This window comes from Rhinolophus sinicus, chromosome 14 (genome assembly GCF_057876585.1).
Source record: "Rhinolophus sinicus isolate RSI-liver-muscle chromosome 14, RSI-T2T, whole genome shotgun sequence".
Lineage (NCBI taxonomy): Eukaryota > Metazoa > Chordata > Mammalia > Chiroptera > Rhinolophidae > Rhinolophus > Rhinolophus sinicus.
In genome coordinates, this window is record NC_142514.1 from 78233947 (window position 1) to 78261808 (window position 27862).

At 38.3% G+C, this 27862-nt stretch overlaps 1 protein-coding gene and 1 pseudogene across 1 annotated transcript in view; one reads left to right on the forward strand and one right to left on the reverse strand.

Annotated features, from left to right (window-relative positions):
- The window catches only part of LOC148755741 (nuclear pore complex protein Nup153-like), an 85237-nt gene that overhangs the window by 29232 nt on the left and 28143 nt on the right, over positions 1–27862 (forward strand). The window lies entirely within an intron of this gene.
- Positions 505–27862, reverse strand: part of LOC148755743 (large ribosomal subunit protein eL28 pseudogene) — a 28784-nt pseudogene continuing 1426 nt past the window's right edge.

Consider the following 27862-nt stretch of genomic DNA (forward strand, 5'->3'; position numbering starts at 1 on the left):
TTGGTACCTACAGCTCAGTGTTAGCCATTTCGCAGATTTGTATTTAGTCTGATTTTGCTGAATTGAGACATTTTGGGGTTGGTGGTGGTTAAATATTTCTTGATGATTTTGCTCCCACTACCTGGTATAGTAACTGTTAGGAGTTTTAAAACCCTTTAACCCCCAGAACCCTCTTCTCTTATCTGGGTCCCCCCCCCCTTTGTTGGAACTCAGTGTCAGTCACTAAACATTGTCATTTTTCCTCTCCTGTTATATCAACCTCGTTTCTATAATGAAAATATTCACTGATGGAGAATAAATAAGTAGTATATGATAAGACTGGGTTTCAGGAGATTTAAGTGCTTGTTTCATCATGTCAGGTACAGTCTTGTCACTTAGTGGTGTGAGTGATGGTGATAAAAGTAACCTCTTTGTATAGCAGCTTCCTTCTCTTAATTTTATTTATTTATTTGGAGAAAGTCAGCTGATGCTTTATGTTTTACTGCTTTGGGTTCGGGTAGCTGCTCAGGAGCCCTGGGTGGGGCGAGCCTGCTTCCTCTTCAGTGTCCCTGGCTCCTGGCTGTGCAGGATGGCACTGGCACTGTGGGTGTCGGCCATGCGCAGACCTCAGCAGTACTTGTCTTGGGGATCATGTTCCGGATTCTGCTGAGGGGGGCCCGAGCCTTCGTGTTGATGTTTGTCCTCATGTAGGAGGTGGATGGCTTTCACTGGCTAGATCTCCACTTCATGACGACCACCACACCTCTGAGGTTGGCCCCTAGCTCCAGGTCCATATTCTTGCGGTGAATCAGCCCGTTGTAGTGGAAGGAGTTGCCGGCTATCAGAATATTGGGCTCAGTGCTGTATGTTGGATTGATCCTTTTTTTTTAATTACACTTTGTTGAGTTGACAATTGTTAGTAAATTTGCATAGGTTTCATGTGTACAATTCTGTAGTACATCATCTATATGTCACATTGTGTGCTTACCTCCCAGAGTCAATGCCCCTTCCATGACCATATATTCGATCACTTTTACCCTCATCTACCACCTTCCTTAGCTCTGGTAAGGACTAAAGTGTTGTCTGTGTCTATAAATTTTTGTTTCTTCTTTTGTCTGTCTTGTTCCTTTGTCGTTTTCAATTTTATATACCACGTATCAATGAAATCATTTGGAGCTCTACTTTTTCTGTCTGACTTATTTCACTTAGCATAATAATCTCAAGATCCATCCATGTTGTCTCAAATGACATTATTTCCTCTTTTCTTGTGGCAGAATAGTATTCAATTGTGTATATATACCACATCTTCTTTATCCAATCATCTCTCGAAGGACACTTTGGTGTTTCCATGTTTTGGCCACCATGAATAAAGCTGCAGTGAACACAGGAGCACATATATCTTTATGGATAAATGTTTTCATAATTTTGGGGAAGATACCCAGGAGAGGGATTGCTGGGTCATTTGGTAATTATATTCTTAATTTTTGAGGAACCTCTGCACTGCATTCCATAGCAGCTGCACCAATCTGCATTCCCACCAACAGTGTATGAGCCTTCCTTTTTCTCCACAACATTTCCAACACTTGTTATTATTGTCTTATTGATGATACCCATTCTAACAGGTGTGAGGTGATATCTGATTGTGGCTTTTATTGGCATTTCTCTGCTAATTAGTGATGTTGAGCATTTTTTCATATGTCTATTTGCAATTTGTATGTCCTCTTTGGAGAAATGTCTCTTCAGGTCCTCTGCCCATTTTTTAATTGGATTTTTTGTTGTTGTTGTTGTTGAGTTGTACGATTTCCTTATATATTTTGGATATCAGCTGCTTATCAGAGACATTGTTTGCTAAAATCTTCTCCCATTAGGTTAGTGGCCCCTTTAATTTTTGGATGGTTTCTTTTGTTGTGCAGAAGCTTTGTAGTTTGATATAATCCCATTCATTTATTCATTTATTTCAGCTTGTGTCTCAGTGGCTCTGTTTACCCCTGCAGGGATCTGCCCAGATAGGTGGGCCTGGGGCAGAGTGGGTTGTGAGAGGTGCCTCTGAGCAATGGTGGAGACCACTAGCACAACCAATGATGCAACCAAGCTCCCTCCCTTTTGCCGATACTACTTGGGCCAACATTCCCTGGCTGTGGGTCCGCAGTTTTCAGAACTGCAAATATTCTGTTCTTTTGATGTGACAATGATATCTTTCAGCTTCTAGCACTGGGAGGATTGGTGGCTATGAGCACTGGAAGGGTAAGATGGGGTCAGCTAGGCTCCATGCCTATGTCTTCTATCCTCCTCCTGGCAGTTAAGGTTTAAATCACCGTTTTCTCACTTCTTCCCTCAGTCTTTGCTCTGAGGTCTCTGCAGTGAGTGTTGGGTTCAGCCTGTCATATGCTGATCCCTAAGGCGGGATGTGGGCCCTAAGGGGAGTGCTAGCAGTCCAAATCCTTCCCTCTCCTGTGGCTGTGGTATGTCCAAAATGCAGGGAGCTCTGAGCTCCAAGATTGGTCTGCTCCTGATCTCTTAGGCCTGAGTCTCCCAACATCCCCCTTCCCTCTTCCCCGACTCACCCAATTTGCCTACCTTTAAATGGTTTCAATTGCGCGTCTCTTACTCTTGCCTGTCTGCTGCGCGTGGAGTCCTTTTTGGAATTACAGTTGTTCAATTTGCTTTAAATTCTAGGGGAGACTACAACAGTCTCACCTCATGGCATCATATGTATGTTGTAATCCTTGGCTAGTTCCTTTGGATCAGGAAGCTGGAGCAATTGGGCACAACCATCCGTTGTAGATGTGCAGATTGGCGACAGTGCCTCTCCTTGCAGCAGTGGGAGATGGAAAAGGCAACTTCCTTCTCTTTAAAATGAAGATATGAATGCTAGGTATATTTAGCTTGTGTCTGCAAGATGTCTGCTATTTAACAGCTATATGGTATTGGGTCATATATCTCTGTGCCTCAGTTTTCTCATCCAAGCAATAGTGTCTACCTCATGTGAGACAACCCATGTGCAGGTATAAAGTTAATATATAGTACGTCCAATATTTTATGATGGTTGTGTTCCAGTTGAGGTATCTGTAAGCATACAATTTCAGTGGTTGGCTTTGTTTTTCCAAGATTTTTGGGACACCTCTTTGATCCACCAAGTCAAAATCTGTGTGACAAGGAATCAAATTTAGAGTTTGTTCAAGGTCAATATGTAAAGAAGCAGTATGTCTAATCTTAAGGTATTGGCGTGAGAACTAGGTTATTCAGCTGAGGTGTCCACGTGTTATGAGGCTCTAAAGGGAAGAATATAAGACTAGTGGTTGTTGATGGGAAGAAACATCCCTACAGAAATAACCAAATGTGTCTGTTGTTTTTTGGTCACCCCCCCCCAAGATTTGATTATAATTTTCACACAGAAAAATGTTGAAAAAATTGTGCAGTGGACACACATCACACATGTTCTCAGCTCTTAGATTCTAATGTTTTGTTTTATTTGCTTTACCAAATATATATATATAAAATGTTTTGGGTGCATTGCAAACTAAGTTTAAGGTGTGAATACACTTCATCCCCAAATACTTCAGCATAGATTGCTGGAAATAGAGTTAAATATGTATTCTTTTTTTTTTTAAATTAAGGAAGAATTTACATTAGTGAATTGTGAAACTCTTAGGTGTACCATTGAATGACTTGGACAGATGTTTACACCTGTGTAACCCAAAGCCTGCCGAGCTGTGGAATATTTCCAGTCCTGCAGAGAATTCATTCATGTTCCTTCCCAGTCAATACTTATTGCCTCCTGCCCCAGGGCAGTCAGTATTCTCATTTTTCTCACCATCTATTGGGTTCGCTTGTTCTAAACGTTCATATCAGTACAGTTACTCAGTGTGTCGTGTTTTCTGCCTGACTCTTATGAAAAGCTGCTGTGAACATTCTTGTATCTGTTTGTAGATATATGTTTATTTCTCTTGGGTAAATACCTATAAGTGGAGGTGCAAGTAATAGTTTAAAGTCCCCCCAACAGTGTGTGAACCTTTCTGTCACTCTACATCCTTATCAGTAGTTGGTTGTCCTCTTTTAAATTGTAGCCATTCTGCTTTGTGTATGCTGCTGTGTCATTGCAATTTTACTGTGCATTTCCCTAATGACCAGTAATGTGTTCTTGTTTATATGCTTCTTGATCACGTGCGTGTCTTCCATTGTGAGGTCTCTCTTTAGAACGTTTGCCCTTTTAGAAATTGGGTTGTCTTCGTATTCTTGAGTTGTAGGAGCTCTTTATGAATTCTGGACGCAAATACTTTGCAGCATGCCTTACAAATATTTTTCGTCCACTTTGGCTTTCTTTTTTTTTTCTCCCTCCATCCTTCCACTGCTCCCTCCATTCCTCCCTGTTTTGTTTCTATTTTTCCTTCCTTTCTTTCTTTCCACCTTCAACATTAATTTATATTAATTTTATGTGTACTCCATAGTGGTTAGTCATTTATATAAATTAAAAAGTGATCCCTCTGACTAGTGTAATGACCACTTGGCGCTACGCATTGTTTTTACCATATTCTGGACTACATTCTCTGTGCTGTACTTTACATCCCCGTGACTATTTTGACCCATTTGTACTTCTTAGTCCTGTCACCTTTTTCACCCTGCCCTCAACCACCCTCCCAAGTATCACCATGGTAAACCTAATACCAAGTATCACCATGATAAACCATCTGACACCATACATAGTTATTACAATATTATTAACTGTACATTTTTATTCCATGCTCTACTTTCCCATGACAACTGTGTAATAACCAATTTGTACGTCTTGATTTCTTCCTTTTCTCATTCATCCTCACCCCTGTCCCATCTAGCAAGCATTCATATATACTCTGTATGTATGAGTTTGTTTCTGTTTTATTTGTTTGTTTATGTTGTTTTTAGATTCCACCAATAAGCAAAATCACATTGCATCTGTCCTTCTCTGACAGACTCCATCCAGCACAGTACCCTCCTGTTCCATCCATATCACTGTCGATGGCAAGAACCCATTCCCTTCCATGGCTGAGCAATATTCCTTTGTGTATATGTACCACCTACTCTTTATCGATGCATCCATCAACAGACACCCAGGCTGCCTCTACACCTCAGCTATTGTAAACAATGCTGCAATGGATATATGAATGTATACAATCCCTTGAAGTGGTGTTTTGGTTTCTTCAAATAAATGCCCTGAAGTGGGATTACTGAATCGTTATTTGTCCTTTTTATCGTCTTTGTTTTAAATTCTGTTGTGTCTGGTACAAGTACTGCTACCCAGATTCTGTCTGTTGGGTTTTTCTGTTTCAATTTTCATGATTATTTTTTTTTCATTTCTTTACTTTCAACCTTTTTGTGCCTTTTGATCTGAAGTGAGTCTCTTGCAGTCAGTGTATTTAAGGGTCTTGTGTTTTTTGTTGTTGTTGATTCAGCCACTCTATCTTTTGATTGGAGCATTTAATCCATTTATACTTAAAGTAATTGTTGATATATATGTAGTTATTTCCATTTTATTATTCATAGTTTTGATTTTCTTTGTTTTCTTCTTATTATCACTTTATTTCCTGCCAATCCTTCTGCTGCAAAGTTTCTGTTGAGAAACCAGCTGATAGATTATGGGAGCTCCCTTGTAGGTGACTAATTTTTTTCTCTTGCTGCCTTTAGGATTCTCTCTTTGTCTTTAACCTTGGTCATTTTAATTATGATGTGTCTTAGTGTGGGCCTCTTTGGGTTCATCTTGTTTGGGACTCTGTGTTTCCTGAACTTGTATATCTACTTACTTTGCCAGGTTAGGGAGGTTTTTTGTCGTTATTTCTCAAAATAGGTTTTCACTTCCTTGCTCTATCTCTTCTTATTCTGGTACACCTATAATATGAATGCTGATACACTTGATGTTGTGCCAGAGACCCCTTAAACTCTCCTCTTTGATTCATTTTTTGATATTTATTTTCTTTTTCTTCTTTCTTTTTTTTTTTTTTTTTTTTTTGCTCTTCTGCTACCTTGTCTCTGAATCACTGATTTGATCCCTGTTTCATCTAATCTACTGTTGATCCTCCATTTGTTTTCTGAACAGTATTTCTTGAACACCAGATGTTCTAAATTATTTGAAGTTTGAATTAATGTGATTTTTTTACCCCATTATTTTTACTGTTCTTTGTGTCCTAAGGAACGTTTGCCTCTTCCCAGGCTGCAAGGAAATTGTCCTATTATCTTTTAGACTATTATAGTAGTGCTTTTATGTTTTTTTTAAAATTTCATGATTGATCTCTTATGTGATTCCTGGATTAAAACTGATTTTATGAATAATTTCAATGTTTTGAAATGTATGGAGAGTTGCTTTATAACCCAGTGTATGGTTTACTAGATGAATTTTGAAGAAGGTATATAATGCATTTGTTGGCTATAGTGTTCTAGAGAAGTCAGATAAGATGACTGGTGGTATTTCTTACATCTTCTTTGTTTTTGCTGAATGTTTTTTTAGGAGGTGGTGTATGATTAGTCCATTAAAATTGTTGAGAGATAGGAGTTAAAGTTATCTACTTACCTTTGGTGAATTTGTCTTTCCCCCTATATTATATCAATTTTTGCTTTGTGTATTTTGAGGCCCTCATGACAACATGCACCTTACATCTATTATGGCTCTTCAATCATGTACCCCTGTTAATATTAGTAATTGTCCTTAAAAAAAAAGAACTTTGGAAATATTCTTTACCTTGAAATCTACTTTATCTGGTAATCATACAGCCAGCTATTCTGTTAGTAAAGCAACAGAGAACCTGCTTACTAATTGCAGTTCTATCTTTTCCATCCATTTACTTTCCACCTGTGTCTTTATATTAAAAATAATTATCTTATAGACAGTATATAGTTGAATATTTTCCTTTTATCTATTTCTGTCTTTTAATTTGAGTATTTATATTCAAAGTAATTATTAACATGGTTGGATAAAGACTTGCCATTTTTAAATTGTTTTCATTACTTGTTGATTTTTTTATCTCTATCTCTTCATATTACTTATTGGTTCATTATGGAATTACGATACATATCCTTAACTTTTTCCATTCTATTTTATGTTAATATTGTGCCACTTCCTGCCAAAAATGTAAGAATCTTGCACCTTTATATTTTGATATACCATTTTTTCCCTTGTATCTGATGCAGTACTTAATTTGTTTATTACATTTAGATAGAGAGGATATAAACCCATGGCATATAATTTTTGTTTTATCCAGTTATATGTATTTTAAAGAAATTTAGTGAAAAACAGTGGGGTTTTTATGTTTTTTTTTTTTTTAATGATTTGTCACATATTCTCCATTTTTTCCAAAACGCTGAGTGTCCATTTGGTACCATTTCCTTCACCCTGAAGACCTCATACAGCAGGTTTTATGACAACAGATTCTCTTAGGTTTCATATATCTGAAAGTGTCTTTATTTTTCCTGTTTTTGGGGGAGGTTGACTTTTCTGAGGTGCAGTTTATGTATAATTAACTGCATCCATTTGAAGTTATTCAGATTGTTTTAGCTGGCAGTGAACTTACCTGAACTCAAACCCTGTCTCCTCTGTGGTGGGCAGCAGCTGAAACTCTTTAGTCTGAGTTGGCTTCTTGATGTCTGCCATCTTCCACTCATGCAGTTTACAGGTCTGCCAGGTATTTTGACAGCTAATATGCAGACTTGGGGCTCCCCTCCAGTGGCTCTTTAGTTGTGCATCTCCCATCATTTTCTAGCTGCTGTGGTCACCTAGTATGTCCTCTGATTCTTCACCAACACATGTGCAGTTTTCTCAGTGCATTTCAAGTATTCAGTTGCCCCAACTCATAAAGAGGTCAGGAAACTCACTCAAGTGCTTCTCTCTTTTTGAGGTCTCTTCTCCTCTTCAGGTTCTGCTTCCTTTTGTTTGCTCTTTAATGTTTTCACATGGTTGCTTTAATATTTTGTCCAGAGTTTATAATTGTTATGTCAAGGAATTGACATATATGATCTATTCCTCCATGAACAGAGGCGGAACTCTTTGTTTTTAATCTGGGTCATGTGAGACTTGGGTGGCCTTTGCTCTATTGGGTTAAGAACCAAGGCAGTTCCCCAAACTCATGAGAAATGATGTTTATTAAATGCTCGTTTAATATACCAAGACATATATAACTTTGCAAATCATGTTAATACCACTACTGTGGGTATTATTTTTTCCTTATTTTCACCAATTAGGAGATTGTACTTAGGGCAATGAGGTTCACATTCAGATGCCTGGCTGATGGCAGAGCTGGGATTCAAGTCTTGTGTAGTTTTTTTGGTTCAAGAGCTCACGTTGTTGATTAACATGGCATGGCGTGTTCTTCATGTTCTAAATTTACCTCTAACTATATAAATTCTACCTGAAAAAATATAGAGATAAAAGAATGACAGAAAAGATGAACTATAACATTATAAAACATACTGTGTTCTAGGAAATGGAAGTACCAGTTTTACCGAGACTCACTCAACCCATCACCAGTTTCACGGCATCCCATCAGTTTTAGTTTTTCTGTGATGACTTCTTCTCCATCACTGATTAGTCCTGCAAAGTCGTTAGCAAACAAGGCTTCAAACCATAATACAATTTGAGGTGAGTTTTTTTTTTTTTTTTTTTTTTTTATTGTTTATTTAAAATATCTAATATTAAGTTTGAAGCAGTGATTAATTTTTGCTAATTCAAACCAACAACTCAGAGAAGAGAACAAAATGGAAATGCTATTTGCCTTTCTTTAGTGTACATTATAATGGGATCCATTATAATGGGAGTGTTTGTCACGTCTTACGCAAAGCATTAGGGAAAGCAATGATTGTAAATTTGTTTCCAAACAATGTTTTCAATGAAAATACTCTTCTTTTTGTACTCATAAATGCATGTTTTTATTTCTCAAGAAGAAATAATATCTTCAATATGCTCATCATATTTGTCCTTTTGAGTTTGCATTTACTTTTTGTGAACGTATAGATGTTACTTTTCTCCTTCAGAGAAATATCCATCTCTAAAAGAGTGTATACTCCTATTCCAAGAGGAGGCAGATGTTGCAGAAGAAACTTAAGATTTTTTCAGAAGTTTTAAAGTGAGTTTTAAATCTAAAAGGATAATATTTACTTTCGGCTTCTTAGGAGTAATTAATTTGCTTATGATCTATTTTATTGTAAATTTCTTTTTCTAAAAGGTTGTTTTTATATATTTTTTTAATTTATTGGGGAGACAATTGTTAGTAAAACTACATAGATTTCAGGTGTACAATTCTGTATTACATCATCTATAAATCCCATTGTGTGTTCACCACCCAGAGTCAGTTCTCCTTCCATCACCATATATTTGATCCCCCTTACCCTCATCTCCCACCCCCACCCTCCCTTACCCTCTGGTAACCACTAAACTATTGTCCGTATCTATGAGTTTTTGTTTCTCATTTGTTTGTCTTGTTCTTTTGTTGTTTTTGGTTTATATACCACCTATCAGTGAAATCATATGGGTTTCTGCTTTTTCTGTCTGACTTATTTCGCTTAGCATCATACTCTCAAGATCCATCTATGTTGTCACAAATATTCCTATATCATCTTTTCTTACCGCTGAATAGTATTCCATTGTGTATATATACCACGCCTTCTTTATCCATTCATCTATTGAAGGACATTTTGGTTGTTTCCATGTGTTGGCCACTGTAAACAAAGCTGCAATGAACATTGGAGCACACGTGTCTTTAAGTATAAATGTTTTTAGATTTTTTTGGTAGATACCCAGGAGAGGGGTTGCTGGGTCATATGGTAATTCTATTCGTAATTTTTTGAGGAACCTCCACACTGCCTTCCATAATGGCTGCACCAGTCTGCATTCCCACCAACAGTGTATGCGGGTTCCTTTTTCTCCACAGCCTCTCCAACACTTGTTACTATTTGTCTTGTTGATGATACCCATTCTGACTGGGGTGAGGTGATATCTCATTGTGGTTTTGATTTGCATTTCTCTGATGATTAGTGATGTTGAGCATTTTTTCATATGTCTCTTTGCCATTTCTATGTCCTCTTTGGAGAAATGTCTCTTCTGGTCCTCTGTCCATTTTTCAATTGGGTTGTTTGTTTTTTTGTTGTTGAGTTTCATGAGTTCCTTGTATATTTTGGATATTAAACCCTTATCGGAGGCACTGTTTGCAAAAATCTTCTCCCATTCAGTTGGTTGCCTCTTTATTTTGTCGATGGTTTCTTTTGCTGTGCAGAAGCTTTTAAGTATCATATAGTCCCATTCATTTATTTTAGCTTTTATTTCCATTGCCTTTGGGGTCAAATTTATAAAATGCTCTTTGAACACAATGTGCATAAGTTTAGTACCTGTTTTCTTCTATGCAGTTTATTGTGTCAGGTCTCATGCTTAAGTCTTTGATCCATTTTGAATTAATTTTGGTACATGGTGACAGATAGCTGTCCATTTTCATTCTTTTGCACATGGCTATCCAGTTCTCCCAGCACCATTTATTGAAGAGGCTGTCTTTGCTCCATTGTATGTTTTTAGCTTCTTTGTCAAAAATTATCTGTCCATATTTATGTGGTTTTATTTATGGGCTCTCAGTTCTATTCCATTGGTCTATGTGTCTGTTTTTCTGCCAATACCATGCTGTTTTGATTATTGTAGCCCTGTAGTACAAGCTAAAGTCAGGGAGTGTGATACCTCCAGTATTAATTCTTTTTTCTTAGGATTGCTTTGGCTATTCGGGGTCTTTTGTGGGTCCGAACAAATCTGATTATTTTCTGTTCTATTTCTTTAAAAAATATCATTGGGATTTTGATGGGGATTGCATTAAATCTGTATATCGCTTTGGGTCATATGGCCATTTCAACTATGTTGATTCTTCCAATCCATGAGCATGGAATGTCTTTCCATTTCTTTGTGTCTTCTTCAATTTCTTTCTAAAATATCTTACAGTTTTCAGCATATAGGTCCTTCACATCCTTGGTTAAGTTTATTCCTAGGTATTTTATTCTTTTTGCTGCAATTGCAAAAGATATTGTTTTTTGTATTTCTTTTTCTGAGATTTCTTTGTTAGTATATAGGAAAGCAATAGACTTTTGTACGTTGATTTTGTAGTCAGCAACTTTACTGTATTCGTTGATTGTTTCTAATAGCTTTTTGGTGGAGTCTTCAGGGTTTTCTATATATAGCATCATGTCATCTGCAAAGAGTGATAATTTAACTTCTTCATTCCCAATTTGGATGCCTTTTATTTCTTTCTCTTGCCTGATTGCTCTGGCAAGGACTTCCAACACTATGTTGAAAGGCAGAGGTGATAGGGGACATCCCTGTCGTGTTCCTGAACGTAGAGCAAAGGGCTTCCGTTTTTCTCCATTAATTATGAGATTAGTAGAGGGCTTGTCATATATGGCCTTTATTATGTTAAGGTATTTTCCTTCTATACCTATTTTATTAAGTGTTTTAATCATAAATGGTTGTTGTATCTTGTCAAATGCTTTTTCTGCATCAATTGATATAATCATATGATTTTTGTCCTTTATTTTGTTTATGTGATGGATCACATTGATGGATTTGCGTATGTTGAACCATCCTTATGCCCTGGGGATGAACCCCACTTGGTCGTGATGAATAATCTTTTTAATGCATTGTTGTATTCGATTTGCTAGAATTTTATTTAGGATTTTTGCATCGGTATTCATCAGAGATATTGGTCTGTAGTGTTTTTATTTTTTTTGTGTGCTGTCCTTACCAGGTTTTGGTATCAGGGTGATGTTGGCCTCATAAAATGAGTTAGGGAGTACTGTCTCTTCTTCAATTTTTTGGAAGAGTTTGTGCAGGATTGGCATTAGATCCTCTTTGAAGTTTGGTAGAATTCACTAGTGAAGCCATCGGGTCCTTGACTTTTGCTTTTGGGAAGGTTTTGGATGACTGATTCAATTTCGTTACTGGTGATCGGTCTGTTTAGATTTTCCAGTTCTTTATGGTTCAGCCTTGGAAGGCTATATGTTTCTAAGAACTTGTCCATTTCTTCCAGGTTATTGAATTTGGTGGCATATAGTCCTTCATAGTATTCTTGGATGATCCTTTGTATTTCTGTGGTGTCCGTGATAACTTCCCCTTTTTCGTTTCTGATTTTGTTAATCAGTGTCTGCTCTCTTTTTATCTTAGTGAGTCTAGCCACGGGTTTGTCAATTTTGTTGAGCTTTTCAAAGAACCAGCTCTTTGTCACATTAATTTTTTCTATTGTCTGTTTGTTCTCTATTTCATTTAGTTCTGCTCTGATTTTTGTTATTTCCTTTCTTCTGCTGTCCTTGGGTTTCACTTGTTCTTCTTTTTCTAGTTTGTTAAGTTGTAACATGAGGCTATGTATTTGGGAGTATTCTTGTTTCTTGAGGTAGGCTTGTAATGAGATAAATTTCCCTCTTAAAACTGCGTTTGCTACATCCCCAAAATTTTGGTAGGATGCATTTTCATTCTCATTTGTTTCTATGTATCTTTTGATCTCTCCTCTAACTTCTTCGTTGACCCAGTCGTTCTTAAAAGTATGTTGTTTAATCTCCATGTATTTTTTTTCCTGCTTTTTTCTTTCAGTTGATATCCAATTTCAAAGCCTTGTGATCAGAGAATATGCTTGGTATGATTTGAATCTTCTTAAATTTGCTGAGGCTGATTTTATGACCCAATATATGGTCTATCCTTGAGAATGTTCCATGTACACTAGAAAACAATGTATAGTCTGATGTTTTAGGATGAAGTGCTCTATATATGTCATTTATGTCCATTTCATCTAATGTGTCATTTATGGCTGCTATTTCGTTATTTATTTTCTGTTTGGATGATCTATCCATAGCTGTCAATGATGTATTTAAGTCCCCTAGTACAACTGTGTTTTGGTCAATTTCTCCCTTTAGTTCTGTTAGTAGTTGCTTGGTGTATTTCGGTGCTCCCTGATTGGGGGGCATAAATATTGATGACTGTTATATCTTCTTGTTGTACAGACCTCTTTACCTTTATGAAATGTCCATCTTTGTCTCTTGTTATCTTTTTCACCCTGAAGTCTGTTTCATCTGATACATTATGGCTATGCCTTATTTTGTCTGAGTACCATTTTCTTGGAGTGTGAATTTACATCCTTTCACTTTGAGTCTATGCTTGTCCTTGTAGCTGAGATGTGTCTCTTGGAGACAACATATGGTTGGGTTTAGTTTTTTGATCCAATCTGCTACTCTGTGCCTTTCTATTGGTGAGTTCAGTCCTTTTACATTTAGGGTGATTAGTGATATGTGAGGTTTCCTATGATTCTATCTTTAGTTTTCTGGTAAGGCTGTGTCTCCATTATTTCTTTGCCTTTTTGTGTTGTCTATTATTTCTGTGTGGTGGTATTCTATGATGTTTCCCTCTGTTTCTTCTTTTATTACAGTGTATATTTCAGTTCTGGATTTTTTTTTTTTTGAGTGGTTACCCTTAAGTTTATGTAAAAGAAAGTTTGATATCTAGAGTATTCCATTTTCTTCAGCACGCTTACTTTCTCCATTCCCATATTCCAGTTCAGGCCTTTACTGTCCCCCTTTTTATGTTTTGGTTGCCACAAATTGTCCCTGTTAATGGTGGTCGAATAGCCTCCTTTACTATTTCTTGTAGTACAGGTCATATATTAGAAATTTCCCTCAGCTTCCGTATGTCTGGAAAGGTATGTATTCCTCCTTCATATCTAAAGGATATCTTTGCTGGATATATTATTCTTGGCTCATAATTTCTCTCAATAGTTTGAATATTTGGTTCCACTCCCTCCTGGCTCGTAGAGATTCTGCTGAAAAATCTGATGATAATCTAATGGGCTTTCCTTTGAAGGTTAGCATCTTCTTTTCCCTGGCTGCCTTGAGGATTCTTTCTTTGTCGTGATTTTATACAGCTTCAATACAATGTGTCTTTGAGAAGGCCTGTTGGATTGAGGTAATTAGGTGTTCTATTTGCTTCTTGGATTCGAAGATCCAGTTCTGTCCACAAGTTTGGGAATTTCTAATCAACAATTTGTTTGAATATATTCTCTGTTCCCTTCTCTCTTTCTTCTCCTTCTGGTATGCCCATTATTCTTATATTGCTCTTTCTGATGGAGTCAGAAAGTTCTTGTAGAGTTCTTTCATTTCTTTTCAGTCTCAAGTCTCTTTCTTCTTCCATCTGTGTCATTTCCAGGTTCCTACCTTCGATGTCACTGATTGTTTCCTCCATCTGGTCAATTCTACTACCCAAGCTGGTTATTTCATTCTTTATTTCTTCTATTGAGCTCTTAATCTCCAGAAATTCTATTTGGTTCTTTTTTAAATTTCAATCTCTTTCGTAAAATGCTCAAGTTGTTCGATTGTGTTTCTGAGTTCATTAAACTGCCTTTTTCTGTTTTCTTGCATCTCGTTGAGTTTTCTCAGAACTGCAATCTTGATTGCTGTGTCATTTAAGTCACATATTTCCCTATCTTTAAGTTCGTTTTCTGGAGACTTTCACTTTCTTTCTGAGCTGCCTTGCTGCCTTGGTTATTCATGGCAATTACTGATTTATTATTTTTCTTCCTAGACATTGACAGGAGTGTCTTCTGCAACAGATTGATAACAAAGGTCTTTCTTTTGTTTTCCAGTACTTGTTGGTAGAATGTTTTATTTTCTCTCCGACTGCAGCCTTTTTTTTCTCTCTTACACGGTAGTGCTATGTTTTCTCTGCACTATTCCAGCTTCTCACACAATGGGGGGATTCCCTGGGAGATGGGCTTCTCCTCTGTTAATAGTTCGCCTGGGTCACAGGGCACAGTGTCCGTGTGGGTATGGGGAGAGCTTTTGAAGTTCCAAATCTCTTCCTGCACCAGATTCAGAGCCTTTTTTTCAGCAGTTCTGTTTACTCCTGCAGGGATCCGCCCAGATAGGTGGGGCCAGGGGAGGGTTGAGTTGTGAGAGGTGGCCCAGAGTAATGGTGGAGACCACCACTGTAGCCGGTCCTGCTTCCACTGCTCCCTCCCCTTTGCCAGAAATAGTTGGGCTGCGAATGTGCGTCTGCGGTCCACAGTTCTCAGAACAGCAAACATTCTGTTCTTTTGGTCTGAGACTGCTACTGTTCCGTTTCTAGCACCGGGCATGTGGGGGCGGGGCGAGCTCTGGGAGGGTAGGGAGGGGGCGGTTAGTCTCAGTGCCTAAGCCTTCCGTTCTCTGCTCGGCAGTGCGGGCTTAAACCACCATTTTCAGCCTTCTTCCCTCAGTCTTTTCTCCGAGGTCTCTGCCATGAGTGTTGGGTTCAGCCATGTTATATGTTGCCCCCTCACCCTATGGGACATAAGTGGAGCCCCAGTAGTCATGTACCTCCCTCTCCTGCAGCTGTGGCAGTTCCAGGATGCAGTGAGCTTGGAGCACTGAGCTATGTCTGTCTCCTGCGCCTGCATGGCTCCGTCTCCACACTTCTCCCTTCCCTCCTCACCCCCCCCACGCAATTCGCCCACCTTGAGGTGAATTCAGTAGTGGGCCTGTTTGTCTTGCCTGTCTGCTGTGCAGGGAGTCCTTTGTGGTGTTATTGTTCGATTAGTTGTAAATTCCAGGGGAGCTTTACAGGGGCTCACCTCATGCCGCCATTTGGATCATGTCCTTATATATTTTTAATAATCCTGAAAACCAGGTAGAAACAACCTCTTTGAACAACACTGGCCATCCCATAGGTTTTCATCTCCAATTGTACCACCTACTTATGCAGATGTGAGTAGTAACAAGGGAATATTTCATATGTATGTATTTCAAAGGCATAATGTATTTTTCTTAAATCCAAAATGCTGTTGGTGGTAACAAATACCATTTTTTTCCTTCCACCACCAACAACAATATTGCAATGTATAGAAAACTTGAATGAGTGAACACCTACATATTTTCTTTTATATATATAACATATATAATGCATATAATATATATTATGTATATATATGTATATCTACACATACACAGACGTGCACACACACACACACACACAAACACACACATACACAGACAAGCATATGTATTTTTTCACGTACCGTTCAAAAGTTAAGATGCAGACATCTTGAAACCCTAATACTTTTCCATATACCCTGAAGTAGTAGCACAACATCTTTGAATACCCACAACTCGGTTAGTGTACCCTCAAAAATAACATGATATAGTAATAATACAGTCCATATTCAGATTTCCCCATCCATCCCAGACTGTCCTTTAATTGCTGTTAAGTTTCTCTTGGTCCCAGATCCAATTAAGTTAGGACCTAATCAATTAAATCCGAAAGCAGTTAGTTAACATTATTAGTCTTGAATTGCCTTTAACCCAGAAAAGTTTTGTGTTTTTATCAATATATGTTTGTGTTTATCCCATTATAAATAAGAAATATATATTTTCAAAAAGAATGAGTTCAGTCAATGTCCAATTTGCCCCACCTTTATCTGGCATGTTTATCAATTTGCTATCCTGTCCTTTCATTTTCACTATTTCCTTGTTTTCTCTGACTATTCATTTTGTGGTTTCTGTACTGCATTCCTGAGATCTATGTGTTGTCCAAAAAGTCTCATACTTTTACTAGAAAATGACACTTGGAAACCCAGAATTGGACATTATGGACTGCATTGAAAGAAAAAATACCCAAGAAATTAAAACCACAGCTGTTATGCTATGACACACCATTCTTTATTAGCATCCCAATTTTAGATACTAAAATATGAAAAACTGTGACTTAGAAAATTTCAAACATTCTCAGAAGTCTCACGGTAGACTGAATCCCCATACTCTTTACTCGGCTTCAACATTTACCATTTTGTGACCAATCTTGTCCCTCCTTCTCTCCCTCCCTTTCTTCCTTCTTCCGTTTTCACACATACAGACACTCCTATGAGGTTATTTTGAAACATTCCCATACGTTTTCTATTTTATTTATTTTTTAAATACATTTTATTGTGGAATATTGGGAATAGTACGTTTCTCCAGGACCCATCAGCTCCGAGTTGTTGTCCTTCAATCTAGTTGTGGATGGTGCAGCTCGGCTCCAAGTCCAGTTGCCATTTTAAATCTTTAGTTGCAGGGGGCACAACCCACCTACCTGAGAAGGAATTGAACCAGCAGCCTTGTCGTTGAGAGCTCACGCTCTAACCAACTGAGCCACCCGGCTGCCTTACTGGAAGCTCAGCGGCAGCTCATTGTCTTCAATCTAGTTGTGGAGGGTGCAGCTCACTGGCCCATGTGGGAATTGAACAGGCAACCCTGTTGTTCAGAGCTTGCACTCTAACCAAGTGAGCCATCCGGCTGCCCCCCCATACATTTTTAAATCTGTAGACAGAAACTTCCCCTTTAAAAATATAACTACGAAACCACTATCATATTCAAAATATCCATTTCTTCTTTCAAGTGAAAGAATATATTGGTTTTGGAAAGTTTGGAAAATATGGAAAGTAAAAGCAGTAAGTGAAAATCACTCATCCTTAGCAGCAGTCATTACTCTTTATATGTAAACATTCAAAACATTCTATACTTTTTAGCCTGCTTTTACCCATAGCTATAGTTCTTTTTTTATTAGTTTCAGGTGTGTAAAACACCATAACGATTAGACCTTAACACACCTCAAAAAGTGATAACCCCAACTAGTCTACTGCCATCTGACATCGTACATAGCTATGACAATACCATTGATTATATTCCCTATACTGTGCTTTACATCCCATGTACATATATATATATATATATATATATATATATATATATATATGTATATATATATATATATATATATACACACACACACACACAATATTATTTTCTATCAGTTTCAGGGCTAGAGCACAGTGGCTAGACATTTATTTAATTTAAGAAGTTTTCCCACTTATAAGTATAGTATCTATGTGACACCATATGTAGTTTTTACAGTATGGACTATATTCCCCACACTGTAATTCACACCCTCATGACTATTTTGTGACCACCCATTTGTATTTCCTAATCCCTTCACCTTTCTCACCCATCCTTTCCTAAAGCAACCATCAGTTTGTTCTCTGTATCTGTGAGACTGTTTCTGTTTTGTTTGGTTTGGTTTGTTTATACTGTTCTTTAGAGTCCACATATAAGCAAGATCAAATGGTATTTACCTTTCTCAGTCTGACTTACTTTACATAGCATAATATGCTCTAGGACCATCCATGTTGTTTCACATGGTAAGATTTCATAATTTTTTATGGTAGAGTAATACTCCATTGTACAAAAGTACCACAATTTCTCTATCCAGGTGTCTATTGAAGGGCATTTTGGTTGTTTCCATATGTTGGCAACTGTGAATAGCATTGCAGGAAACATAGGGGTGCACATAATTTTTCAAATTAGTATTTTGAGTTTCTTTGGATAATACCCAGGAATGGAATTGCTGGATCATAAGGTAGTTCTTTTTTAAATTTTTTGAGGAACCTGAATACTGTTTTCTTTAAGGTTGCACCAAATTGCTATTTCACCCACAGTGCACGAGGATTCCATTTTGTCCATATCCTCGCCAATACTTGTTGTTTGTTCATTTATTGATGATAACGGTTCTGACAGGAGTCTGGCAGTATCTCACTGTAGTTTTATTTGCATTTCACTGATCATTAGTGACGTTGAGCATCTTCTAATATGTCTATTGGCCACCTGTATGCCCACTTTGTAGAAATATCTCCTCACATCTTTCACCAATTTTTTAATTGGATTCTTTGTATTTTGATGTTGAGTTGTATGATTTTCTTAATAAATTTTGGACATTAACCCTTTATCACGTGTACCATTGGCAAATATCTTCTCCCATTCTGTACGATGGCTTTCTTTTTCACTTATTCACATATAAAGTGTATTTCTTTCTATTTTTTATTAGCTTCAGATGTTCAAAGCGATGTAATAGTTAGACCTTTTCAGCCCTCGCAAAGTGATGAACTCCCCACCCCCAGTTTACTACCCTTCTGACATCATTTATAGCTGTTACAATACCATTTAATATATTCCCAATGCTATACTTTACATCCCCTGACTACATGAGTTCTAACAATTACATTCGCGAAATCATGCAATAGAAAGATATACATACCTCATTGCTGAATATCATTATGGTCACCTGCGAAGTACTCTCTTTGGGAAGCTATGTACGGACACTAACGCCTAGTCCACTCTTCAAAGCAATTTTGGTACTCTTTTTCTGGAATGGCCATCAGAGCTTTCGTCGTATTACCCTAGATGTCCTGAACATCATCAAAATGTCTTCCTTTCAATATTTCCTTTATCTTCGGGTAAAGAAAGAAGTCACTGGGGGCCAGGTCAGATGAGTAGGGAGGGTGTTCCAACACAGTTATTTGTTTACTGGCTAAAAACTGCCTCACAGACAGTGCCGTGTGAGTTGGTGCATTGTCGTGATGCAAGCATTGTGGGCAAAAAGTTCAGGTCATCTTTTGCATGAAGCCTTGTCAGCACTTCCAAATAGTAAATTTGGATAACTGTTTGTCCAGTGGGTACAAATTCATAATGAATAATCTCTCTGATATTAGAAAAGGTTAGCAACATTGTTGTAACAAGTTTACAAACTTAATTGCAGACCTCATATATATATATATATATATATATGTCTTTTTGTTTGTTGATGGTTTCCTGTGCTGTAGAAAACATTTTTAGTTTGATGTAGTGCCACTTTCTTTCCTTTGTTTCCTCTGCCTGAGTGGATATATTAGCAAAAATATTACTAAGGGTAATGTGTGCGAGTTTAGTTCCTATGTTTCTATCTAGGAGTTTTATGGTTTCGGGTCTCACCCTTAAGTCTTTAATCCATTTTGAATTTATTCTTGTATACAGTTTAAGGTGGTGATCCATTTTCATTTTTTTTGCATGTATCGATCCAGACTTCCCAGCACCATTTATTAAATAAACTATCTTTACCCCAGTGTAAATTCTTGCTTCCTTCGTCATAGATTAAATGACCATATCAGCATGGGTTTATTTCTGGACTCTCTATTCTGTTTCATTGATCCTTACTCGTATGCCTGTTTTTATTGCAGAATGATTCTGTTTTGATTACTGTGGCCTTGTAGTATTATTTGATATTTGGTAGCATGATACCTTCAGCTTTGTTTTTCCTCAGGATTGTCAAGTCTATTTGTGGTTTTTTATGGTTCCATATACATTTTAGGATTATTTGTTTTAGTTAAGTGAAAAATGTGGAATTTTGGTGTTTTGATAGGGATTGCATTGAATCTATAGATTGCTTTTGGTAGTATGGACATTTTAACTATATTATTTCTTCCTATCCATGAGCATCGAAGATGTTTCCATTTATTTGCATCCTCTTTCATTTCTCTCTTCAAAATTTTATAATTTTCTTAGTACAGTTTTTCACTTCCTTGGTTAAATTTATTCCTAAGTATTTTATATTTTTAGAATACTGTTATAAATTGGATGTTTTTCTAAATTTCTCTTTCTCATGGTTTGTTTTTGGTGTATAAATATACAACCGATTTCTGAAGGTTAATTTTGTATCCTTTTACTGTGCTAAATTCATTAATCGATTCTAATAATCTTTGGTGTTCTCTCTATATAGTATCATTTCATCTGCAAATAATGACAGTTTTACTTCATCCTTTCTTGTTTAGATGCCCTTTATTTGTTTTTCTTGTCTGCTTGCTCTGGCTAGGACTTTCAGTACTATGTTGGATAAAAGGGTGAAAATGGGCTTCCTTCTCCTGTTCCTGGTCTTAAGGAGAATGCTTTGACCTTTACCCAATTGAATATGATATTAGCTATGGGCTAGCCATATCTGGCCTTTCTTATATTGAGAAATGGCCCCTCTATTCCACGTTTGCCAAGAGTTGTTATCAAAAATAGATGCTCAATTTTGTCAAATGTTTTTTCTTCATCTGTGGATATGACCATATGATTTTTTATTTTTGACTCCCTTTATGTTCTGAATAATGTTAATTGAATCCGACTTGATCGTGATTTATGATCTTATTAACATATAGCTGAATTTGGTTTGGTAATACCTTACTGAGGATTTTGGCATCTATCTTCATTAGGGATATCAGCCTATACTTTTCTGGTTGTTGTTATTGTTTTGTTTTTATGATATCTTTGTCTGATTTTGGATTCCAGGTAATGGTAGCCTCAGAAAATGAGCCAGGGAGACTTTTCTACTCTTGGAATTTTTGAAATAGTTGGAGGACAATAGTTGTTCATTGTTTTTTGAATGTTTGGCAAAATTCACCTGTGAAGGCATTGGGCCAGGACTTTGTTTGTTGGGAGCTCAATGATTACTGATTGAATTTCACTGGTAGTAATCTAACTGTTCAGATGTTTTGTTTCTTGATGCAGCCTTGGAAGATTGTATGCTGGTAGGAATTTATCCACTTTTCCAGATTATCCGCTCTGTTGACCTGTAGTTGCTCGTAGTACTTCTGATTTTTTTTTTTTTTTTTTTGTATTTCTGTGTTGTCTGTTGTCACTTCTCCTCTTTCATTTCTCATTTTATATTTACATCCTCTCTCTTCTTTTCTTGATTAATGTGGTTAAAAGCCTGTGAATTTTGTTTATCTCTCAAAACAAAAACAAAGACCCAGTTCTTTGTTTCATTGATGTTTTGTCATATTTTTCAGTCTCTATTTCATTTTTTCTTATCTGGTCTTCATTATTTCCTTCCTTCTACCCACTTTGGACTTTATTTGCTCTTCGTTTTACAGTTCCCTTAGGTGTAAAGTTAGACTGTTTATTTGAGAGTTTTCTTATTTTTTGAAACAGGCCTGCATTGCTGTGAATTTTCCTTTTAGGGCTGCTTTTGCTGTGTCATTGTTTTCATTTTTGTTTGTCTCAAGGTCTTTGGATTCCTTCCTTGATATCATTGTTGACCCATTCATTGTTTAGTAGCATACTATGTAGCCTCCATGTGTTTGTGTGTTTTTCATTATTTTCTTGTAACTGAGGTAGTGTCATACTTTTGTGGTTAGGGAATAATACACTTGATATGAATTCAGTGTTCTTAAATTTATTGAGAATTGCTTTGTGGCCTAATGTGGACTATCTTGGCAAATGTTCCATGTGCACCTGAAAAGAATGTATATTATGGTGCTTTGGGGGGAAATGCTCTAAAAATATCAATTAAATTCATCTGGTCTAGTGTGTCACTGAAAGCTGTTGTTTCCTGGTTGATTTTCTGTCTGGAAGATCTGTCAATTGGTGTCAGTGGGGTGTTAACGTGTGCTACTTTGATGTGGTTACTGTGGGTCTCTGCCTTTATTCATTCAATGTTTGTTTTATCTACTTAGGTGCTCCTATGTGTGGTGCATGAATGTTTACTAGGGTGATGTCCTCTTATTGGCTTGACTGTTTTATTATTATATAATGTCCTTCTTTTTCTCTCATTATAGCTTTGTTTTAAAGTTTATTTTGTCTTATATAAACATCCTTACCCCAGCTTTTCTTCCATTTTCTTTTGCATGAAACATCTTTTTCCATCCCTTTGCTTTCAGTCTTAGTATCTTTCTATCTGACATGAGTCTGTTTGAGACAGCATATGTACGGGTCCGGTTGTTTTTTTCAAAACAAATTTATCATTTTTATTGGTTTCAGGTGTACAAACCAACACACTAGGTTAAGTTTAAACACCTCATAAAGTGATAATCTACCCCCCAATCTACTACCCCTCTGAGATCCTCTATAACTGTTACAATAGCATTGACTATCTTCTCTATGTTGTACTCCACATCCCATGACTATATATACCTATATATTTAATTATAGTTGACATTAAGTATTATTCTACTTCAGCTTCAGGTGTATAGTGTATTGGACACAGTCTGTGAAGTTCACCTTACATGATCTTTACAAAATTGGTGATTATATTCCCCATACTGTATTAACAACCTATTTGTGTTTCTTAATACTTTTCCCTTTTTCCCCCTGCCCCTAACCCCATTTCTATCTATTAGCCTGATAGATGGTGTAGCTATCTGGCACCGCACATAGTAATTACAATATTATTCACTATGTTCCTTATGCTATACTGCACATCCCCATGACTACTGTGTAACAACCAATTTGTACTTCTTAATCCCTTCCCCTTTTACCCATCCTTAACCCCCCTCCCATCTTCAAGAAGTCACTCTAAGAGTCCTTGTATTACTGGTTTGGTGGTGATGAGCTCCTTCAGTTATTCCTTGTTTGGGAAGATCCTTATCTGTCCTTCAATTCTAAATGATAGCTTTGCTGGGTAGAGTAATCTTGGTTGGAGGTCGTTGGTTTTCATCACTTGGAATATTTCCTGCCATTCCTTTCTTGCCTGCAAACTTTCTGTTGAGAAATCAACTGCCTGTCTTATGGTGGCTTCCCTGTAGGTAACTAACTGCTTTTCTCTTGCTGTTTTTAAGATTCTCTCTTGGTATTTGACCTTTGGCATTTTAATTATGATATGTCTTGGTGTCGATCTCTTTGAGTTTATCTTGTTTGGCACTCTCTGTGCTTTCTGGGGTGGTATGTGTATTTCCTTCACAAGGTTAGGGAAGTTTTCTGTCATTATTTCTTCAAATAGGTTTTCAATTCCTTGCTCTCTCTCTCTTCTCCTTCTGGTACTGCTATACTGCGAATGTTGGTACACTTGATATTGTCCCCAAGGTTACTTAAATTTTCTCAATTTTTTTTTTTTTGGGGGGATTCGTTTTTCCTTTTGTCTTCTGGTTAGGTGTTTTCTGTTATCTTATATTCTATGACACTGGTTGGATCCTCCGCTTCATCTAATCTACTGTTGCTTCCTGTAATATATCCTTCACTTTTGTTATTGTATCCTTCATTTCTGACTCATTATTTTCATGGTTTCCACGTCCATTCTTATGCTTCCTATCATTCTGTTAAAGATCTCCGTGAGATCACTGGACATTCTTATAACCAGTGTTTCGAATTGTGCAGCTGATAGATCGCTTATCTCCATTTTGCTTCGTTCTTTTTATGGAGCTTTCTTCTGTTATTTTATTTGGGACATGTTTCTTTGTCTCCCTATTTTGGCTGCATCCCTGTGTTTGTTTCTATGTATTAGGTAGGGCTGCTATGTCTTCCGGTCTTAGTAGAGTGGCCTTATGTAGTAGGTGTGCTATGGGTTTCAGTAGCATAGTCTTTCTGGTCACTGAGCCATGTACTCCAGGAGTGTCCTTTGTGTGGGTTGTGTCTGCCCTCCTCTTGTACTTGAGTCTTGGTTGATAATTGTATATCAATGGGAGGGACTGACCCTTTGGCTCACTGTTTGTCAGGACTGGCCTTGACTACAGTGGAAGAGTTGTTGTGCATGGGCTGATCCCACAGAGCAAGATCTGCCTCAGCAGGACTGTGGTGTCTGCTCAACCCACCCCTTGGGTGTGTCATTCTAGGACATGGGGGGTGTTTCTCCAGCTTGTTTTGAATCTGTCCACTGGGGGCGCCAGCCCCTGGACCACTTTGGAGGGGTCCGATGTAGGTCAAGTCAGCCACAACCAGTTTCCCACCTAGGGCAACCTATCATTAACCACAAGGACATCCGCAGATGGCTGCCACCTGTGCTATGGTTGGAAGCACCTGGAGAGGCCAAGCCTTGAACCAAGGCTGGCTACCGCTGGTGCCACGCTTAAGGCTGCTTAGCCAGAGGTACAGGACATGCTTAACCCAGATGCTGCTTGTCTGGATTCCACAAACCTTTGAGAGACTCTAGGAAAGTCTGTAGCTTGAGCCAAAGCAGGTGGTCTACAGGAGAAAGCCACGGGAAGAGGCCTGGGTGTTCCCGAAAGTTTGTTGGGGCCAGGTCTTAAATGGCAAGGCTGGGGTGAATGAATAAGGGAGACTAAAAATGGTGGCTGCCTGCATAAGCATGTGGGGAAGGGGGAGGGCTCAGCAAAGAAACAATGGCCTCTGCTAGCTCGCCCGTCCAGGGGAAAGCTGCCTCTCCAGCCCCTGTACCATGACAGACAACTTAGTTCCCCAATACATGTCCCTGCTGCCTTTTCAGCTGCTGCCCCAGCACTGGAGCTCAGATCCAGTGATTCTGTTGGTGGGTAAATCTGTGCACAGTTCCTTTAATGGGCCTTGCAGTGCAGCCACCCTTAATCTCAGTCACAATCTCCACTGGTTTTCATTACCAGAAATTATGGCGACTTCTCTCCCTGGCACTGGAAACCTGGGCTGGAGTGGAGCTGAGACTTCTTGCTCCTCTGGGAGGTGGGAGAGGGGGGGACCCCAAAGCTGAAATATCCCTCCTGATCTTAAGTAGTCACATTTTGGTGTGGGACCAGCCCGTTCCGCATCTGTGCCCTGCCTACCAGTGTGGAGGTGGCTTCTTCTGTGCGTCCTGAGTTGATAAGCTTCAGTTCAGCTTGATTTTAGGTGATTCTCAGTAACAGTTGCTTTGTAGATTAGTTGTAATTTTGATGCAGTTGTGAGAGAGGGTAAGCACAGTGTTTACGTATTGTGTCATCCTAGTTGTCTCCTGAGTCCTATTTGCTTATGCATTCAGCTACCTCATGTCTTCTTTTCATTGGAGCATTTAATCCATTTACATTCAACGTGTTTATTGTAGGTACATCTTTATTGCCATGTTATGATTTTTTTTTTTCATCTTCATTTTTTTTTTTTTTTTGTCTTCTGCTTAAAGTCGATCTTTTAACATTTTTTAAGACTGGCTTGGTGATAATGAATTCCTTTAACTTTTCTTCTCTGGGAAACTCTCTATCTCTTCTTAAATTTTAAATGGTGGTCTTGCTGTGTGGAGTAGTCTTGTTATAGGCCCTTGTTTTCCATTACTTTGAATATTTCCTTGCGCTCTCTTCTGGCCTGCAAATTTTCTGTTGAGAAAGCAGCTCATAACAATTGGTAGCTCCCTAGTGAGTAAGTAGTTGTCTTTCTCTTAATGCTTTTTTAGTTGTTGTTCGTCTTTAACCTTTGCCTTTTTCATTATAATGTGTCTGGGTTTGGGAATCACCTTTTTTGGAGCTCTCTGTACTTCCTGAGCTAGTATGTCAATTTCCTTTACCAGATTAGGTAAGATTTTAAACATTATTTCTTCAAATAGGTTCTCAATTCCTTGTTCCCCTTTTTTCCCACCTGGTACACCTAAGATGTGAATGTTATTCCACTTGATGTTATCTCACAGGTCACTTAAAACATCTTTGTTTTGTTGTTGTTGTTCCGATTGGGTATTTTCTACTTCCTTGTCTTCTACATTGCTGATTCAATCCTCTGCTTCATCTGATATGCTCTTGATTCCTCCTAGTGTAGTCTTCACTTCACTTATTGTATTTTTGTCTTTTTATTTCTGATTGGGTCTTTTTTATGCTTTATGTGGTCGTCTTTATGCTTACTACAGCTTTGTTGAAATTTTCACTACCTTCCTTAAGTTTTTTATAACAAGTGGTTTAAGCTCTGCTCTGGTTGGTTGGTTTCTTCCATTTCATTCAGTTCTATCTCTGGAGGTTTCTCTTGTTCTTTTATTTGGGACATGTTTCTTTGTTTCCTCATTCTGGCTGCCTCTCTGTGTTTGCTTTTGTGTATTAGGTAGATCTGCTATGTCTCTCAGTCTTTTCTTGATGGCCTATGTTGTATGTGTCCTGTGTGGTTCCATGGCTTAATCTCACTGATTACCAGTGTGTGTGTGTGTGTGTGTGTGTGTGTGTGTGTGTGTATGTGTGTGTGTGTGTGTGTGTGTGTGTGTGTGTGTGTGTTCTAGGAGTTTCCCTTGAGTGTGTTCTCCTGTTATAGGTTAGCCTGGATTGTATTTGGTGGTTCAAGGTGGAATTGACTCCCAGGCTGACTGACTATGAGAATTGGCTATGACCACAGTGAATGAACTGCTGTGTGGTATTCCTGAGAATGGAATTCATCGCTATGGCCTCCGTGTCTGTTGATATCCCCCCTTATAGGGTGCCACCTTTTGGGCTAACCAGGTAGTATCCTGGTGTGGTTTGAGGCTGGCCTCATGGCATGTTGTTTGTGGTGTCTCTTGGCTGGGTTCCTGTGTAGGATAATTTCAGCCTTTCCTGTTACTGGCTTGCAGTTTCCTGGTAGGATTCACAAAGCTATATGTGGTTGGCTCCTGCCTGTACTGTACTATGTATGTGTGGCTTACCTATGAACTGAGGCTGGCTGCCACCAGTAGAAAGCCTGGAACAGCTAAGCAAAAGGCCCAGGGCCCCTAGGCCTATTGACACCTGCTGGCTACTCATAACGCTCATGCTTTGAGAGAGTCTCCTTACGTGTGCAGGCCAGGTTGGGAGTGGGGGTGGTGTTGAGAGTGTCCTCCATGATGCAACACTTGTTAGGTGGGGCAGAGATTCTACTCTTTCATTGCTGTCTGAGATTTGGTCCTTTGATGGAGATTTCAGCGTAGAACAAATGATGGCCTCCTGTAGGCTACACATGAGGCAGGCTCCACACAATCATAATAATTGCTGTAGCTCCAGCTCTCGCTCAGAAGCCACTCACCTTACTCTTACCCCATATATCTGTGGCGCCTCTCAAGTTGTCACCCCTCCACTGGAGACCAAGTGAGTGAGTCTGTGCACCAGTCCTTTAAGATGACATCTAGGTTCTAGCTGGCTACCATCTCATTGGGATGGGCCAACAGAATCCTGGTTGATTTCACTTCCAGATTTTGTGGGAACTCTTCTTGCCACAGCACCCCTCAGCTGGGGAACCAGTCTTGAAGTGGGACCTCTTCCTCTTCTGGGGCAACCTTCTCCAGTGAGGTGTCTCTAACTGGAGTTCTGCCACTATATGTGAGTTTAGGGTCTACCAGTTTCAAGTCTCTGCCCCTTCTATAAGTCTCAATGTGGCCTCTTCTTTGTATCCTTAGTTATGGGGTTCTGTTCAGGTAATCTTCAGATCGTTCTTGAAGTTGATTATTGTTTAATTT